The sequence below is a fragment of the Callorhinus ursinus genome, unplaced genomic scaffold, assembly GCF_003265705.2.
Source record: "Callorhinus ursinus isolate GAN/ISIS: 27379988/994484 unplaced genomic scaffold, GSC_fseal_2.0 scaffold23, whole genome shotgun sequence".
Lineage (NCBI taxonomy): Eukaryota > Metazoa > Chordata > Mammalia > Carnivora > Otariidae > Callorhinus > Callorhinus ursinus.
In genome coordinates this window covers 9,378,716-9,398,715 of record NW_027397085.1, presented here as the reverse complement: position 1 = coordinate 9,398,715, position 20,000 = coordinate 9,378,716, and positions in this window count along the sequence as shown.

Below are 20,000 nucleotides of genomic sequence, written 5' to 3'. Positions count from 1 at the left end.
TCAAGTTTAAGTTTCTTTTTAGTTTGTGGAGAGTTTTTAGTCATGAATGGGTTTTTGATTGAGTCAAGTGCCTTTTCTGCCTGACTTAAGAGATAATGTGGTTTCCTCCTTTGTTGATATGATGTATTACAATATATAATTTTAAGATATGAAACCAAATTTGTATTGTTGAGATAAATCTAATTAGGTCATGGTATAAAACCTTTTTATGTGTTTTGGGATTTGGTTTGTTAATATTTTGCTAAGGATTTTTACACATATTCATCAAGGATATTGCTGTGTCGTATCCTTCCTTTCTGAAAGTCTGAGGAGGATTTGTATTATTTCTTAATTTGTATTATTTCACTTAATAAAATTTGCCAGTGAAGACATTTAGGCCTAAATTTTTCACTGTGGGAGGATTTTTCATTATTAATTCAATTTCTTTACTTCATATGGGTCTATTGAGATTTTCTATTTCTTCTTGAATCACTTTTGATTATTTAGGTCTTTCTTTGAAGTTGTTTATTTAATGTATGTTGTCTAATTTGAGATCGAGTATTTCATAATACTTAATTATATTCATTTTGATTTCTTTTGGTTTAGCACTGTAGTTTCGCCTTACTGATTTAGACAATTTATGTCTTCTCATAATTTTTTGGTGAATCTAGCTAATCATTTCTCAATTTTGTTGATTTTGGTTTTTAAAAGTAATTTTTAGTTTAATTGATTTTTTTCTACTGCTTTCTCTTTTCTATTTCTTTGATTTCTGTTCTGATCTTTACTATTTCCTTCCTTCTGCTTGCTATGAGTTTAATTTGCTCTTCTACTAGTTTCTCAAGGTGAAAGTAGAGATTATTGATTTGAGACTGTTCTTTTTTTATACTATAAATTTAAACAATAAATTTATCTCTAAGCGCTGCTTTAGTTGCATGCCATACATTCTGATATGTGTCTTTTTTATTTCATTCAGTTCAAGCTTATGATTTCTCCTTACCTTATGAGTTATTTAGAAATGTGTTAGTTTCCAAATATTTGAGCATTTCCCAAAGTTCCTTTGCTGTTGATAGCTAATTTAATTCTACTGTGGTTGGAGTATATACTTTGAATGATTTAACCCTCCTAAATTTATTAAGACTCATTTTAGTGCCTAACATATGGCTTATTCTTGTATATAATCTATTTAAGCATGTTCTGTGCATGCTTGAAAAGAAAATATATTCTTTTGTTAGGTAGAGTGTCTTTTAAATGTCAATTAATCAAGTTGGTTAATAGTCTTGTTCAAGTCTTCTATATTCTTACTAATTTTGTGTCTAGTTTTTCTATCCACTATTGAGAAAAGTTATTGAAATTTCAAAGTATAATACTTAAATGTACATTTCTTCTTTAAATTCTGTCTTTTTTCTTTCATGTATTTTAGGGGTCTAGTTTTAGATCCATATATATTTTTAATTGTTATATCTTCCTTATGTATTGACACTCTTATCATTATGAAATATCTTTTTTTCTAGTACTATTCCTGTCTTAAAGACTGTTTTGGCTGATATTAATATAGCTATTCCAACTGTCTTATGGTCACTATTTGCATTATATATATTTTCTCATCCTTTTACTTTCACACATCTGTATCTTTGAATCTAAGGTGTACAGCATGCAGATGGATCTTACTTTTCTCCAGCTTGTTAATTAGTGTCTTTTGATAGCACTGTTTAGTCTATTCATATTAAATGTAACTATTGATCAAGATGGATTTATATCAGCCATTCTTCTAGGTATTTTTTATATTGTCGTATGTTCTTCTTTCTCTGTTGCTCCTTTACTGTCCTCCCTTGTGTTACACAAATACTTATTGGAGTATCATTTACATTCCTCTGTTGACTTTTAACTGTATATTTTTAAAGTTTCTTCTTAGTGGTTGCTATAGGGATTAAAATGTGCTTCTTAATTTATCACAATTTATGTCCAGTTAATTATGACTTGATTGCAGTTAAGTATAATAGTCTTGCCACAGTATAACACAATTCTACCTCTCACTTTGTGTTATCATATATATTACATCTCTGTAAATATTATAAATTCAACAGTATGGTGACAATTATTGCTTTCTATAATTTTACATTCTTAAGTTAAAAAATGTATTTTCAGTCTTTTACATTTTAACACATAGTTACTGTTCCTGTACTCTCCACTTTTCCCCTGTGAATTTGAGTTACTCTCTGGTATCATATTCGTTAAGCCTAAAGAAGTTTCTCTAGAATTTCTTGTAAAGCAGATCTGCTAGCAACATATTATCTCAGTCTTTGTTTATTTAGAAATGCGTTTTTTTTTTTGGCCTTCATTTTTTGAAGGATAGTTTTGTTGGGTATAAAATTCATGATTGACAGTTCTTTCCTTTTGTCATTCAAAATAGATCATTCCACAGTCTTCCAGTCTAATGAGAGGACAGGTATTAATCATAATGTTATTCCCTTATATGTTAAGAATTGTTTTTCTCTTGTCATTTAATTTTTTCTCCTTGTCTTTCAGCAGTTTGACTATGATATATATAGGTGTTAGTTTCTTTGTGCTTGTCCTACCTGGAGTTCAATAACTTTGGCTATGTAGATTACTGTTTTTCATTAAATATTTTTTCTAACTATTTTCGTTTTTCTGCTCCTGCTTGGATTCCTTCTATACATATGTCAGTATGCTTGATGTCTCACAGGTCTCTGATGTTCTGTTCATTAATCTTTAATCTTTTTTCTCTACTTTCTTCAGATTAAATAAATCTCTTCCTCAATCTTGAAGTTTACAGATCCATTCTTCTGCAGTCTTAAATCTGCTATTATCTTCCCTAATACATTTTAATTTAAGTTACACTTTTTACTTTGAGAATTCTCATTTTTTATACTTTCTATATGTCTGTTAATATCCCTCATTTCTCTTTATTTTGGCTCAGTTTTACATTTACAGCTAAGTTGCAAGGATGGTACACAATTCCCATATACCCTATACCCACTTTCCCTTATTAACATATTGCATTTATCACAACTGAGCCAATATTGATGCATTATTATTCACTAAAGTCTGTACTTCTCTGTTCTAGGTCTTATCCAGGAAATCACATTATCTTAAGTTTTTATATCACCTTAGACTATTGTAGACCATGATAGACTCTCAGCTTTTTTGTGTTTTAGTTGACCTTGACTATAGTAAGGGGTACTACCTGTAATTTTGTAGATTATCCTTTAATAGGAATTTGTCCCTATATTTTTCTCATGGTTAGACTGAAATTATGGGCTTTTTGGAGGAGGATCAGAGCAAAGTCTTATTCTTATCACATCATATCAAGGGTCCATAGAGTATTAACATGATGTATCACTGATTATATTAATTTTGATCACTTGACTTTGACAATGTGCATGGTTTCTCCTATGAAAAGTTACTGTTTTCCAACTTTATGTACTGTACTCTTTTGAAGTAAATGACTATGCACATCCCACATTTATGGTGTGGGGAATTAACCTCCACCTCTTTGAGATGAGAGCATCTACATGAATTATTTGAAATTCCTCTATGTGAGAGATTTGTTTATTTTACCCTGTTTTTTAATTTAATAATTTACATGTATGTATATGGAGATAGATACTTTATACTTGAGGCTATAAGCCAATACTGTATTATTGAACAGAGCTTAGAATTCCTGAACAGAAATGATATCGTACAGAAACCTGGTCCTGCAAGAAGAAATTAAGAATACCAGGGAGAGTGAAATGTTGCAAAATGTATCTAAAAGGATGTATAAAAATCATTTATATCATTATATGCCATTAATTTTTTGAAGACTATTGACTACATTTCTTTAATGTCAATTTTATAGCATATATGGAAATAAAATATATGACAAAGAACACAAAGGATAGGTGGATTGTAGTTGGAAGTACATTGTAGAAAGGTGCTTATGCTTTTTTGTGGAGTAATTGAATATTTTTGAAAATGGACTCTGATAAGTTAAAGATACATAATAAAATCTCTATAATTGCCACTAAAAAAGTCAATACAAGGAGGCATAGCAAGTGATCAGTAGAAGAGATAAAATGAAATGCTTACAATATATTGTTCACCCCCCAAAACTACATTTCCAATGGAATGGCTAACCTAAATTTTGAAGAGGAAGTGGGGTAACTGGAGTTCTTATACATGGCCAATGGGAGTATAACATGTACAACCACCTTGGAAAACTGTTTGGCAGAGTCTTAGAAAGGTAAATGAAAACCTTGTGTATGACTCAGCAATTCTAGTCTTAGCTCTTCATCCCTCAACCCCCCAAAAGGAAAATACATATCAACAAAAGGTCTTGTTTAAGAAGGTTTATATCAGTTTCATTCATACATCAAAAAACTGGAACTAGCCTAAGTGTCCATTCAAAAGAGATTGGGTAAACATGTTAAGGTATGTTCACTTAGTGGAATACTAAAACAAAAGAACAAACTACTAATGAACACAAGATCATGAATGGTGCTCATAAAAACATAATGTGAAGTAAAATAAATCAGGTACATATTTTGTGATTCCTTTTGTGTGAAGTTCTAAGTTATACCACATTCATCTGTTGTAATAGAAATAACATCAATGGTTGCTTCTGATGGGGGATAACTTACTGAGAATGGGTCTAGGGAACTTTCTGGAGTTATGAAAATGTTTTTTTCCTTGATAGAAGTGGAAGTAAACTCTGTATCATTTGTCAAAACTAAGCAAACATTTATGACGTGTGCATTTAAGATCTATGTGTTAATAAATTATACCTTAATAAAATACTACAATGATTGAAGGGCAGGTAGCTGAAGTCAGTGAGACTAACTTTCAGGCTGTTGAATATTTCAGTTAAGAAATGAAGACATTCTGAAATAAGTCCCATAGTCTTAGCAACTGGGGAGAAAAGAATAGATTCCACGATACTAAGAAAGGGGAATCTATATGAATTGGCAACCAATTATAAAGAAAAGTAATAAAGAGAAAAGAGTAGATGAAGCCTTCCAGGCTTTTGGATTGAATAACTAGGTAGGTCATAATACCATTTTCCAAAAATAGGAAATCAGAAAGAACAAGTTTAAGGGGGAAATGAGATCGGTCTTGGTTATATTGAATTTAGATGTTATGCTATGTAGTTAGAGATAATTAGTATCAATTACATCTGGATTTTGAGTAACAGATTTGGGCTAGATATGTAAATCTGGGATTCATAAAGGTTTGAAACAATTTAGTTGACTGTCATTTGTGCTTTCTTTAGAGTATATTTTTTAAAAATTCTTATATAATTTACCACGTTGATTCATGGTGTGGATATTTTTATGCCATAATTTCAGGCAGAAACAGGGATTTTTGCCTACATATGTTGAGGGAAGAATATCTAGAAAAGAGTCACCTGAGAGCTAGAGTCATAGGGGAAGGGATTCCTTGTGTATGTAATTTATTTTCATGATGAATTTACTCATTTTTTCTCACTATAACATATGTTCAATGTAGAATAGTAGAATATTCTGAAAACACAGGAAACTTTAAAGGAAAAAAACCCACCCATATTCTGACAACTTAATTTAAACCATTTTAATATTTGTTACATGTTCTAAACTTTTCTGTAGCATATATACATATGAATGGTTATATTTATATATTTTAGTGACATAAACACAATATATCATATTATAAATATTATACCAAATCAGTTAATTTTATCTGTATATTTTAATGGCTACACAGTATTACTAATTTTCTATAGATACACCACTAAATATTTAGCAGATAACCAATTGCTGGATATTTAGACACAATTTTTCACTTTAAAAAAAACCTTTTATTGCCCATTTATTCAATTACATCCTTAGGGTAAGCTTCTGGAATTTCAATTAATGAATGAAAATACTTACACAGAAACTTTACTTCCAGTAATGATGGCATGTGTTAGCTGATTCCTCTCTGAGAGAAAAAGAATAAAACATGACAAGATTATTCAAGAAAAATATTTCAGGGCACTGGAAAAATGACCAAAGGTAGATAAGACTTTGAAAAGTGCTTACTCTGGAAAAACTACCACCACATTGGGTAAGAATGGCCTTTAGTGGCCTTCTTCCTTGGGGGAATTTTGACCTCACCTCACCCCAGCTTGAGTTAAAATCTTGAGTTAAAAATCTGTAACTTGACCAGCTGGAGGAGGCAGATTAAGGAAAGATAGTAGAGAAACTTGAAATCTAAGTTTGGAACTTTTATAATCTATAGGAATTTGGGATAAATTGCCACCTTAATGGTTTTTAATCTTCCAGTACATGAATACAGCATATCTCCCAATTTGTGTAGGTTGTCTTTAAGTTCTCTCACACACACACTGGTGAATAGAAATAGTGGGGGACTTTATTTCTACCTTCTTCCCAATCTTATAGAGAAAATTTTCAATCTTCTATGATTAAATACAATGGCAGATGGAAAAATCTTTTGTACATTCCTTTACTGGTTTGTGAGTCTTTTTTTCCATTCTAGTTTGGTGACTTAAAAAAAAATCCATAAATGGGTAGTGAATTTACATCTGTGAAGATCATATTTTATTTTATTTATTTATTTATTTTTATTTTTTAAAAGATTTTATTTATTTATTCGAGACAGAATGAGAGATAGCACGAGAGGGAAGAGGGTCAGAGGGAGAAGCAGACTCCCCGCTGAGCAGGGAGCACGATGTGGGACTCGATCCCGGGACTCCAGGATCATGACCTGAGCCGAAGGCAGTCGCTTAACCAACTGAGCCACCCAGGCGCCCAAGATCATATTTTATTCTCTTTTTCTTTTAAATTGTTGAATAACCTTGATTGACTTTTGAATGTTAAAGCAAATTTGCATTCCTCAGATAAACATTTCTTGGTATTGATGCATTATTCTTATTACATATTGCAAGATTTTATTTGCTGCTAAGTTGTGCATTTTTAAACCTATAATTTTCCAATGCAATACCTTTGTCTGGTTTCAGTATCGGATTATGCCAGCCTCATTACAGGAGTTGGGAGATAGTCCCTTCTCCTCTGTTTTCTAAACAGAGTATGTATAAATTGTATCATTTTTAGAATTCACCATGGAAGCCATCTGGGTGTGGAGTTTTTCTTTATGAAAAGTTTATTATAAATTCACTTTCCATAATGGATAATGGGCTATTTGGATTCCTTATTTCTCTTCTTTCTCATTTCTTCTTACTGCTACTTCTTATTTCTCTTTGTGTATTTTAGTTGTCAGTTTTGAAATGTATTCTTGAATGAAATTTAGTTTTTTATCTAAAATTCCAATATTTGTAGCATACATTTCTTATAAACACTCTCTTGTTATCTTCTTAAGTTATAGATCATCTGTGGGGATGTTCTGTTTCATTCCCCCCTTTCTCTCTCTCCCCTATCTAGAATTTATCAATTTTATTAATCTTTTTAAAAAGTTAATTCTTCTTTTCTGTTTCTTATGTCATTTATTTCTTTTGTCTTTATTACTTTCCTTTTGCTACTTAGGCTTCAATTTGCCTTTTTCATCCTTGTTAATATGAAAATTAAGATTGTTGGGGCACCTGGGTGGCTCATTTGGTTAAGTGACTGCCTTCGGCTCAGGTCATGATCTCAGGGTCCTGGGATCGAGCCCCGCATCGGGCTCCCTGCTTGGCAGGAAGCCTGCTTCTCCCTCTCCCACTCCCCCTGCTTGTGTTCCCTCTCTCGCTGTCTCTCTCTCTCTCTGTCAAATAAATAAATAAATAAATAAAATCTTAAAAAAAAAAAGAAAGTTAAGATTGTTGATTTTAAATATCCTTTTCTAATATACACATTCATGATGTAAGTTTACAGGCACTCACTGTTAATTGCAAGCCATATATTTTGAGAAGTTGTGTTTGCATTGTTATTCATTTCAACATACATTCTGATTTCCCCTGCGATTTCTTCTTGACCTGTGGGTTAGAAGTATTTTGTTTAGTTTTCATGTATTTGGAGATCTTTCAGATAATTTTGTTGTGAATTTCCAATTTAATTATATTGAGGTAAGAGCATATACTCTGTACGATTTCAATCCTTGGCAATTTATTGAGTATTATTTTATTAATAAGAATTTGTTAATCCATGAATGTTCCATGAGCACCTCTAAAGAAATGCAGTTCATGAAAAGAATAGATGCCTATGAAAGAAACATGTTATGCAATGGTTTAATATAGTGTTCTGTAAATATCAGGTCAGTTTATTTGATAGTGCATTTAAAATACTATTATGTTGTGGGTTTTTGTTTTGTCCCCTTGTATCAAGTACTGAGAAAGAAATGTTAAAAATCTCCAGGGAAAGTTATGGAGGTCCCTTTAGTTCTGTCACTTTTTGTTTCATTTATCTGAAGCTTTGTTTGGGTGCATGCACTTTTAGGATTGCTATTTCTTATTGATATCTGTGTTTCTTTCTAAAGATATTTCTCATCTTGAAGTCTGTATTGTCTGACCTTAATGTGGCCACTCCAGGTTTCATGGTATGTCTTTTCAAATCTTTTACTTTTAATCTGTGTCTTTGTAATTCAAGTACATCTGTTGTAAACATTATATAAGTGGAGCTTACTTTATTTATCCAGTCTGAAAATTTCTCCCTTCTGATAAAAAAATTTCATCCATTCACACTCAGTGTGATTATTGGTGTGGTTGTGTTTAAGTATACTATTTTGTTACATATTTTTTAGTTGTCCAATCTGATTTCGTTTATTCATCTTCCCCTCCTTTCTTCTTTGAATTATCAATTCTTTTTTATTATTCCACTTTATCTCTTCTATTGTCTTTTTAGTCACATATTTTGTGTGACTGTACATGCTTGCTTGCTCTAAGAATTACAATATACATCTTTAACTATCACAGTCTAACTTAAAGTAGTATTATGCCATTTTATGGATACTATTAAAATTTACAACACTATCTTTTGTTTACTTCCTCTTGCATCCTGTCTTATTGTTCTCATATATTTTGATAATGGTAACTTCTAAGCCCACAATACATTGTTTTTGTTTTTGCTTTCAACAGTCAGTTGCCTTTTGAAGAATTTAAGAAGTGTAGTGCTGAATAATATTCCATGGTGTGGATGCATAATCTTTGATTAATCCATTCGATTGATGGGCATCTTGGAGTTTTTTCCCCACCTTTTGTGTATTATGAACAGTGCTGCTCTGAACATTTGTGTGCACATTTTTATGTGGTCCTGCTTTCATTTCTCTTGCGTATGTAGTTAGGAGAAATTTCTGGGTTATAAGGTAATTCTGTGTTTTGAGGAATTACTGCAGTGCTTTCCAGAATAGCAACACCATCTTACATTCCCACCAGCACTGTGTAAGGGTTCCAATTTCTCCACATCCTCACCGATATCTGTTGTTAACCTGTCTTTCTGACTCTAACCATCCCAGTGGATGTGAATTGGTATTTCATTGTGGTTTTGATTTTTATGCCCCTGATGGCAAATGTTGAGCATCTTTTCATGATGAGCACATGAAAGATTTATTGTATCTTCTTCAGAGAGAGATTTATTCAGAACTTTTATCCATTTTTAAATTGAATTATCTTTTTATTAGTGAGTTGTAATAGTTCTTTATATAGTGTAGATACAAGTCTCTTATGTAATTTGTGGTTTGCAAATATTTCTCCCATTCTCTAGGCTATCTTTCCACTTTCTTGATGGTGTCCTTCAGAACACAAAATTCTTCTTTATTTTAATGTACTCCAATTTATCACCTTTTCTTTGTGTGTGTGTGCTTTTAGTGTCCTGTCTAGGAAGGCTTTATCTAACCCAAAGTCATGTAGATTTACTCCTATATTTTTACTCATTTGTTTTTTCTAAGGAGACATCTAGCTTCATTGTATTGCATGTGGATATCTAGTTGCCCCAGCATCATTTGTTGTAAAGACTATTCTTTCCTCCTTGAATTTTCTTTTCCTCTCAAGCGTGTTTTTTTAAATCCTCACATTACTGATGAAAATCACTGGTCTGGCCTTGTTGACATCTCTGCTCTTTAAAGAATGTGTGTAAGACAAGTGGACCTGAGAGATGTTTCCATGGAGATGCTGAAATTGTCTTCTCCATTAACAGGTGTCTTCTTGTGTGTTTAGCCCCAAAGCCTTGGCCTTGCTGAATGGCAGCCATTGTTTCAATTCCATACTATTCTCCCTACATCCATATGATAGTTGTACAGTTCTAAGGAAAAAACCACTGACTGACATTATCCTGAGAGCAGCTCTCACTTCACTTTTAAAGAAAGCATATTTTAGTTGATGAGACCTTTGCAAGAGTGAGAGATTGCTATTAGATAGTGTGCTAAGTCAAGAACCAAAATGGATGAGACCAGTGCTAAAGAATGTCAGCAAGAAGGTGAAGCAACTTACTCTGACAACTCCCAGGCCTCAAATCTGTTACTAAATCTGTTTTTCACAAATTGGAGCCACTAGCACAGTTAAGGTGTTCTGACTATAAGTTCTTTGCATTTATTTGTTTTCATAGAAAGGACTCAGTATTACAGTGATCCTCCCTCTGTTCCCTGCAGAGAGGGACAGTTACACTGGGAGGGAAAAAAAATGTCTCCAGTGCCAAATCACCCTTCCATTACCACCAAGATACCTACTGATTCCAGGTCAAAAGTGACCTTTTTTGCACCCTCTTTTTTCCAGTCACCCTCACAGTTTTTTGCATTATTGACAAATGACTTCCTGTTGAGGTTAAGAAGGTTGCACAGCAAAGGAAACAAACAGATAATTCTTACATGAGGCCATTGGTTCTTGTCATTCATTAAACAATACGAATCGTCATTCAAGAAGTTTTGATTCAGTGCAAGCTATTGGTTAACACTGTGGGGACAACAAGGTCTATCCCCTCACTCAAGGACCACACCATCTCCTTAAAGAGATGAAACACACACATCCCAAACAATTCAAATGTACCATAAAGTAGCATGCATGCAAAGGCCAGAATGAACTGGAAAATAAAGATTCAGTGAGAACTATTTGGTTCAAAGCCTAGAACATGGCTGAGGTTATTAAATGTTTCAGTTATTAATATTGATAAGAACAAGAAACACAAGAGTGTATCAAGTGTGAGTCAAAATGGAAGTGGTATTTGAGATCACTCTGTTCCAAACTGGAAGAAGGAATCCTTCTTTGTCTTCCTGGAAGAGCATTTGAGGGGATTATTTCCATCTTGAGGGTATTTAATTGATTTTGTAAAATCCTAAAAGAAGACAGGACTGTAAAACTCTCTGTAGACTCCAAGATTCCTATGCAAATCAAGTAGCTACTTTACATTTCAAAAAGCAACTGAGAGATATTAAAAAGAGCACCAAACTCGAAGTCATCTGTCCTGGGTTTGAATCCTTGTTCTTCCATGGGGCACCTATGTGATCAGCTTTTAATAGCAGGGTTTCCATTCTTTCATCTGTAAAATGAGAATCAAAATCCTTATCTCCTAGAATTGCTGTGAGATTTGGTATTAACATAAGAGTGATTGACGTCTGTTAGATACTGACTAAATTATCAATGAATATGGACTTAATAGTTAAATACAAATTAATTTTTTCTTAGCTTGAAGTCCTCCCCTTCCTTAAATTAATCTACACTTAGATGGAATAAATTAGTGGTATCGTTACCTTTTGCTTCAAATAATTTATGTTTGAACCTTGACTCTAAAGAAAAGTCAACTGTATTGAAGTCCTATATGAAGACATGAATACAGTTAGATAATCACCAAGAAGAGAAGGTGTCCCATTTATAGCAGGGACAGCAAAGTGCTTCATAGAAAAAAAATTCTGTGGTCTAATGACCTTTTCTCAAAAAAGCAGTTTTGGGGGCACTCTAATAAAAATTCAGTGGTCCATAGTACAGTGGACAGTTGACACATTGGAACATGTCCCATGTTCATGGGAATTTCTGTACGTTTGAACACTTGTATATATATTCCCAGTGGCAGCCATATGCCCTTGGACTCACCACTCAGGTCCTTTGAAATTTCTATCTGGAAGCCAGTTACATGAAGAAGAAGCAAGAGCCACAGAAACCCATTTGGTAATTGTATTGGACCAAGTTTAAATGCTCTCCCTAGATTCGCTCATCCATGCTGTAATATAATAAAAACTCTATTTGGTCTTTGTCCTCCAGGAGGCACGTTCTCACTCCAGAGGTTCATATTCTTTTGGTATAGAGCTTCAAAAGCCTTTGGGATTTCCTGAGTAGACAGGAGGGTCTTTTGTTACTCATAAAGAGCTCCTTTGGACCATATCTGAGTGTATGCTAATGAGGTGACTCAAGCTGGGTCCCTAGATATCTTTAGCATGGAGTCATTTGCCAGACATGTTAAGAGGGTGGGATTTTCAGCCCTACTCCCTGACTCCCAGAGAGGGAAGGGTGGCTAGAGACTGAGTTCAGTCATATGGCCAATGATTTCATCAATCATGCCTACATAACATAAGCATGTAAGCTTTGCCTTAGGCTCTGCTTTCTAGAGAAGCCAGGATAGGACAGAAGTGTAGCAGAACTCTATGTTAGAGGGAGCTGTAGCTGATGGCCTGGTGGTAATATCCCATGTCTAATGTCTGCAACGTAAATGGTAATACACATACCAACTTCAGACAAGGTGAACTCCGTTGGAGTCAGCTGGAAGTAAATGTGAATATTGTCCCTGGTTGTATAACCCAGAAATATGTTTTTATGCCTAGAGATGTATTTGTGGCTGAAAATCCTGTCTCACATGGAAAAATAAGAAAAAACTACAAGCATTATTGAAATAAAAAACTTCCTATTTTGGAGGTGATAGGATATCTTTCTTTAGTGATGGTTGATGGACCATATGTTTGTTTTTAAAAATGTGTTTATTTGGGGAGGCAGAGCAAGATGGCGGAGGAGTAGGAGACCTGGATTTCGTCTGATCTCGGGAATTCAGCTGAATAGGGATCAAACCATTCTGAACACCTGCGAACTCAACAGGAGAGCGAAGAAAAGAATAGCAACAACTCTCTGAACAGAGAAGCGACCACTTACTGGAAGGTAGGACGTGCAGAGAAGTGAATTCGAGGCGATATTCGGGAGGATAGACGGTGGGGGAGGGGGCCTCCGTCGGCCGCTTCTGGCAAGTGATAGAGACGCGGAGCACAAAATCGGAACTTTTAGAAGTCGGCTCCGCTGAGGGACGTCGCTCCAGTGGCTAAGCGGGGGGTGGAACCCTCGCGGGACAGTGTGGTCTCAGGACCCTCGGGGTCACAGAAAGACCGGGGGTGCCTGAGTGCGGCAGAGCTCCCAGGGATCGGAGCGGGGAAGCGGCTGCAGAGACGGAGCCGAGGCGCGGGCTCTCAGCTCGGGGTGGCCATAAACTGTGATCCGCGCCCCAGTCGGGCCACTGCTCCTCCAGCAGGGACCCAACAAGCGGCAGATCCGGGGAGACTCCCCTTCCTCCCCTGGGAGGAGTGGCGTGGGAGGGCACCGCAGGGATCTGCTGGGTTTGGAGACTCCACACGGGGTCGGGTGCCAGAGATACAAACGCTCGGTCACAGGCCGGGTGAGCACGGAGTGCAGCCAGAGACCGGGGAGACGGGAGTGACTGCTTTTCTCTGGGGGCGCACTGAGGAGTGGGGACCCGAGTTCTCGGCTCCTCTGGTGCAGAGATTAGAGGCCGCCATTTTCACTCTCATCCTCCAAAGCCCTACGGAAAGCTTGCAGGGAACAAAACCTCCCAAGAGCAAACCCGAGGGCGCCTGGGTAGCTCAGTCGTTAAGCGTCTGCCTTCAGCTCAGGTCATGATCTCAGGGTCCTGGGATCGAGCCCCATGTCGGGCTCCTTCCTCGGCGGCAAGCCTGCTCTCCCTCTCCCAGTCCCCCTGCTTGTGTTCCTGCTCTCACTATCTCTGTCTCTGCCAAATAAATAAATAAAATCTTAAAAAAAAAAACAAACCCGAGCAGATTACTTAGCCCAGATGGCAAGGGCGGGGCAATTCCGCCTGCGGCAAAGACATTTGGGAACCACGGCAACAGGCCCCTCCCCCAGAAGATCAACACGAACAGCCAGCAAGCCAAGACCAAGTTTACCGATCAAGGAGAACGGGAGAACTCCAGCGCTAGGGAAATACGGCACATAGAATTCATGGCTGTTTTTTTTTTTTACCATGATTCATTAGTCTTTCAAAGTTAATTTTTTTAACTATTTTTTTTAATTTTTCTTTTTCCCTTTTTCAACCAACATCTTATCAATCCCTTTTTAAAATTTTTTTTATTTTTCATTTTTAGAGCCATATTCTATCCCTTCATAGTAGTTACCCTTATTTTTGGCGTATATATATAAGTTGGTCTCTCTTTAAAATTTTGAGATACAGTTTCTTCTAACAGATCAAAATATACCCTAAATCACTAGTGTATGGCTTCGTTCTAGTCTCCTGCCTGATCACATTCTCTCCTTTTTTTTTCTTTTTTTTTTAAATCATCTTCTTTCTTTTTTCAAACAACTTCTTATCAATTCCTTTTATAAAATCTTTTATAATTTTCATCGTTACACTCATCTTCCATCCCTTCATTGTATCAACCCTTATTTTGTACATATATAAATCTTTCTTTATTTAAAATTTTAGGAGGCACTTTCTTCTAACAGACCAAAATACACCCAAAATCTAGTGTGTGGCACTGATCTATGCACTACCTGATCATATTTGATCATATTCTGTTTTGTTTTGTTCTGTTTTTGTTTGTTTTTATCTTTTTCTTTCTTTTTTTTCTCTTTCTTCTTTCTTTCTTTCCCTTTCTTCTCCTCTGGTTTCAGGTCTTTTCTGATTTGTTTAGAGTATATTTTCTGGGGACGTTGTTAACCTGTTAGCATTTTGTTCTCTCATTCATCTATTTTCCTCTGGTCAAAGTGACAAGACGAAAAAAATCACCTCAACAAAAAGAACAAGAGGTAGTACCATCTGCCAGGGACCTACTCAATACGGACATTAGTACGATGTCGGACCTAGAGTTCAGAATCATGATTTTAAAGATACTAGCTGGGCTTGAAAAAAGCATGGAGGTTATTAGAGAAACCCTTCCTGGAGAAATAAAAGAACTAAAATCTAACCAAGTCAAAATCAAAAAGGCTATTCATGAGGTGCAATCAAAAATGGGGGCACTAACTACTAGGATAAATGAGGCAGAAGAGAGAATTAGCAATATAGAAGACCAAATGATGGAAAATAAAGAAACTGAGAAAGAGAGAGATAAACAACTACTGGATCACAAGGGCAGAATTCGAGAGATAAGCGATACGATAAGACGAAACAACATTAGAATAATTGGGATCCCAGAAGAAGAAGAAAGAGAGAGAGGGGCAGAAGGTATATTGGAGCAAATTATAGCAGAGAACTTCCCTAATGTGGGGAAGGAAACAGGCATCAAAATCCAGGAGGCACAGAGAAGCCCTCTCAAAATCAATAAAAATAGGTCAACACCCCGACATCTAATAATAAAACTTACGAGTCTCAGAGACAAAGAGAAAATCCTGAAAGCAGCTCGGGAAAAGAGATATGTCACCTATAATGGTAGAAACATAAGATTGGCAAAAGATCTATCCACAGAAACCTGGCAGGCCAAAAAGTACTGGCATGATATCTTCAGAGCACTAAGCGAGAAAAATATGCAGCCAAGAATACTATATCCAGCTAGGCTGTCATTGAAAATTGAAAGGAAGATAAAAAGCTTCCAGGCCAAACAAAAACTAAAGGAATTTGCAAACACGAAACCAGCCCTCCAAGAAATATTGAAAGGGGTCCTCTAAGCAAAGAGAGAGCCTAAAAGCAGCATAGACCAGAAAGGAACAGAGACAATATACAGTCACAGTCACCTTACAGGCAATACAATGGCACTAAATTCAAATCTTTCAATAGTTACCCTGAATGTAAATGGGCTAAATGCCCCAATCAAAAGACACAGGCTATCAGATTGGATTAAAAAACAAGACCCATCGATATGCTGTCTGCAAGAGACTCATTTTAGACCCAAAGACACCCCCAGATTGAAAGTGAGGGGGTGGAAAATGATTTACCATGCTAATGGACACCAAAAGAAAGCTGGGGTGGCAATCCTTATATCAAACAAATTAGATTTTAAACCAAAGACTGTAATAAGAGATGAGGAAGGACACTATATCCTACTTAAAGGGTCTAGCCAACAAGAAGATCTAACAATTGTAAATATCTATGCCCCTAACATGGGAGCAGCCAATTACATAAGGCAATTAATAACAAAAGCAAAGAAACACATTGACAACAATATAATAATAGTAGGGGACTTTAACACCCCCTGACTGAAATGGACAGATCATCTAAGCAAAACATCAACAAGGAAATAAAGACTTTAAATGACACACTGGACCAAATGGACTTCACAGACATATTCAGAACATTTCATCCCAAAGCAACGGAATACACATTCTTCTCTAGTGCCCATGGAACATTCTCCAGAATAGATCACATCCTAGGTCACAAATCAGATCTCAACTGGTACCAAAGGATTGGGATTATTCCCTGCATATTTTCAGACCACAATGCTTTGAAACTAGAACTCAATCACAAGAGTCAGAAAGAACTCAAATACATGGAGGCTAAAGAGCATCCTACTAAAGAATGAATGGGTCAACCAGGAAATTAAAGAAGAATTAAAAAAATTCATGGAAACCAATGAAAATGAAAGCACGACTGTTCAAAATCTTGGGATGCAGCAAAGGCAGTCCTAAGAGGAAAGTATATAGCAATACAGGCCTTTCTCAAGAAACAAGAAACGTCTCAAATACACAACCTAACTGTACACCTAAAGAAGCTAGAGGAAAAACAGCAAATAAAGCCTAAACCCAGCAGGAGAAGAGAAATCATAAAGATCAGAGCAGAAATCAATGAAATAGAAACCAAAAGAACAGTAGAACAGATCAACGAAACTAGGAGCTGGTTCTTTGAAAGAATTAACAAGATTGATAAACACCCGGCCAGACTTATCAAAGAGAAAAGAGAAATGACCCAAATCAACAAAATCATGAATGAAAGAGGACAAATCACAACCAACACCAAAGAAATACAAACAATTATAAGAACATATTATGAGCAACTCTATGCCAGCAAATTAGATAACTTGGAAGAAATGGATGCATTCCTAGAGATGTATCAACTACCAAAATTGAACCAGGAAGAAATAGAAAACCTAAACAGACCTATAACCACTAAGGAAATTGAAGCAGTCATCAAAAATCTCCCAAAAAACAAAAGCCCAGGGCCAGATGGCTTCCCAGGGGAATTCTACTAAACATTTAAAGAATTAATGCCTATTCTCCTGAAACTGTTCCAAAAAATAGGAATGGAAGGAAAACTTCCAAACTCCTTTTATGAGGCCACCATTACCTTGATCCCAAATCCAGACAAAGACCCCATCAAAAAGGAGCATTACAGACCAATATCCTTGATGAACATGGATGCAAAAATTCTCACCAAAAACCTAGCCAATAGGGTCCAACAGTACATTAAAAGGATTATTCACCACGACCAAGTGGGATTTATCCCTGGGCTTCAAGGTTGGTTCAACGTCTGCAAATCAATCAACGTGATACAATATATTAACAAAAGAAAGAACAAGAACCATATGATCCTCTCAATAGATGCAGAAAAAGCATTTGACAAAGTACAGCATCCTTTCTTGATCAAAACTCTTCAGAGTATAGGGATGGAGGGTATATACCCCTATATCATAAAAGCCATCTATGAAAAACCTACAGCAGATATCATTCGCAATGGGGAAAAGCTGAGAGCTTTCTCCCTAAGGTCAGGAACGCGTCAGGGATGTCCACTATCACCACTGCTATTCAAAATAGTATTAGAAGTCCTAGCCACAGCAGACAACAAAAAAATCAAAGGCATCCAAATCAGCAAAGAGGAAGTCAAACTCTCACTCTTTGCAGATGATGGGATACTTTATGTGGAAAACCCAAAAGACTCCACCCCAAAACTGCTAGAACTCATACAGGAATTCAGTAAAGTGTCAGGATATAAAATCAATGCACAGATATCAGTGGCATTCCTATACACCAACAACAAGACAGAAGAGAGACAAATTAAGGAGTCGATCCCATTTATAATTGCACCCAAAACCATAAGATACCTAGGAATAAATCTAACCAAAGAGGCAAAGGATCTGTACTCAGAAAACTATAAAATACTCATGAAAGAAGCTGAGGAAGTCACAAAGAAATGGAAAAATGTTCCATGCTCATGGATTGGAAGAACAAACATTGTGAAGATGTCAATGCTACCTAGAGCAATCTACACATTCAATGCAATCCCCATCAAAATACCATCCACTTTTTTTCAAAGAAATGGAACAAATAATCCTAAAATTTGTATGGAACCAGAAGAGACCCCGAATAGCCAGAGGAATCTTGAAAAAGAAAAGTAAAGCTGGCGGCATCACAATTCCAGACTTCCAGCTTTATTACAAAGCTGTCATCATCAAGACAGTATGGTACTGGCACAAAAACAGACACATAGATCCTTGGAACAGAATAGAGAGTCCAGAAATGGACCCTCAACTCTATGGTCAACTAATCTTTGACAAAGCAGGAAAGAATGTCCAATGGAAAAAATACAGTCTCTTCAACAAATGGTGTTGGGAAAATTGGACAGCCACTTGCAGAAGAATGAAACTGGACCATTTCCTTACACCACACACAAAAATAGACTCTAAATGGTTGAAAGATCTAAACGTGAGACAGGAGTCCATCAAAATCCTAAAGGAGAACACAGGCAGCAACCTCTTCAACCTCAGCTGCAGCAACTTCTTGCTAGAAACATCGCCAAAGGCAAGGGGAGCAAGGGCAAAAATGAACTATTGGGATTTCATCAAGATAAAAAGCTTTTGCACAGCAAAAGAAACAGTCCACAAAACCAAAAGACAACTGACAGAATGGGAGAAAATATTTGCAAATGACATATCAGATAAAGGGCTAGTATCCAAAATCTATAAAGAACTTATCAAACTCAACAACACCCAAAGAACAAATAGTCCAATCAAGAAATGGGCAGAAGACATGAACAGACATTTTTCCTAAGAAGACATCCAAATGACCAACAGACACATGAAAAAGTGCTCCACATCGCTCGGCATCAGGGAAATCCAAATCAAAACCTCCATGAGATACCACCTCACACCCGTCAGATTGGCTAAAATTAACAAGTCAGGAAATGACAGATGTTGGCGGGGATGCGGAGAAAGGGGAACCCTCCTACACTGTTGGTGGGAATGCAAGCTGGTGCAACCACTCTGGAAAACAGTGTGGAGGTTCCTCAAACAGTTGAAAATAGAGCTACCATACGATCCAGCCATTGCACTACTGGATATTTACCCCAAAGATACAAATGTAGGGATCCGAAGGGCTATGTGTACCCCGATGTTTATAGCAGCAATGTCCACAATAGCCAAACTGTGGAAAGAGCCAAGATGTCCATCGACACAGGAATGGATAAAGAAGATGTGGTAAATATACACAATGGAATATTATGAGCCATGAAAAGGAATGAGATCTTGCCATTTGCAACGACGTGGATGCAACTGGAGGGTGTTACGCTGAGTGAAATAAGTCAATCAGAGAAAGACATGTATCATGTGACCTCACTGATATGAGGAATTCTTAATCTCAGGAAACAAACTGAGGGTTGCTGGAGTGGTGGGTGGTGGGAGGGACGGGGTGGCTGGGTGATAGACATTGGGGAGGGTATGTGCTATGGTGGGTGCTGTGAATTGTGCAAGACTGTTGAATCACAGATCTGTACTTCTGAAACAAATAATGCAACATATGGTAAGAAAAAAGAAAAAGAAGATAGCAGGAGGGGAAGAATGAAGGGGAGTAAGTCAGAGGGGGAGACGAACCATGAGAGACGATGGACTCTGAAAAACAAACTGAGGGTTCTAGAGGGGAGGAGGGTAGGGGGATGGGTTAGCCTGGTGATGGGTATTAAAGAGGGCACATTCTG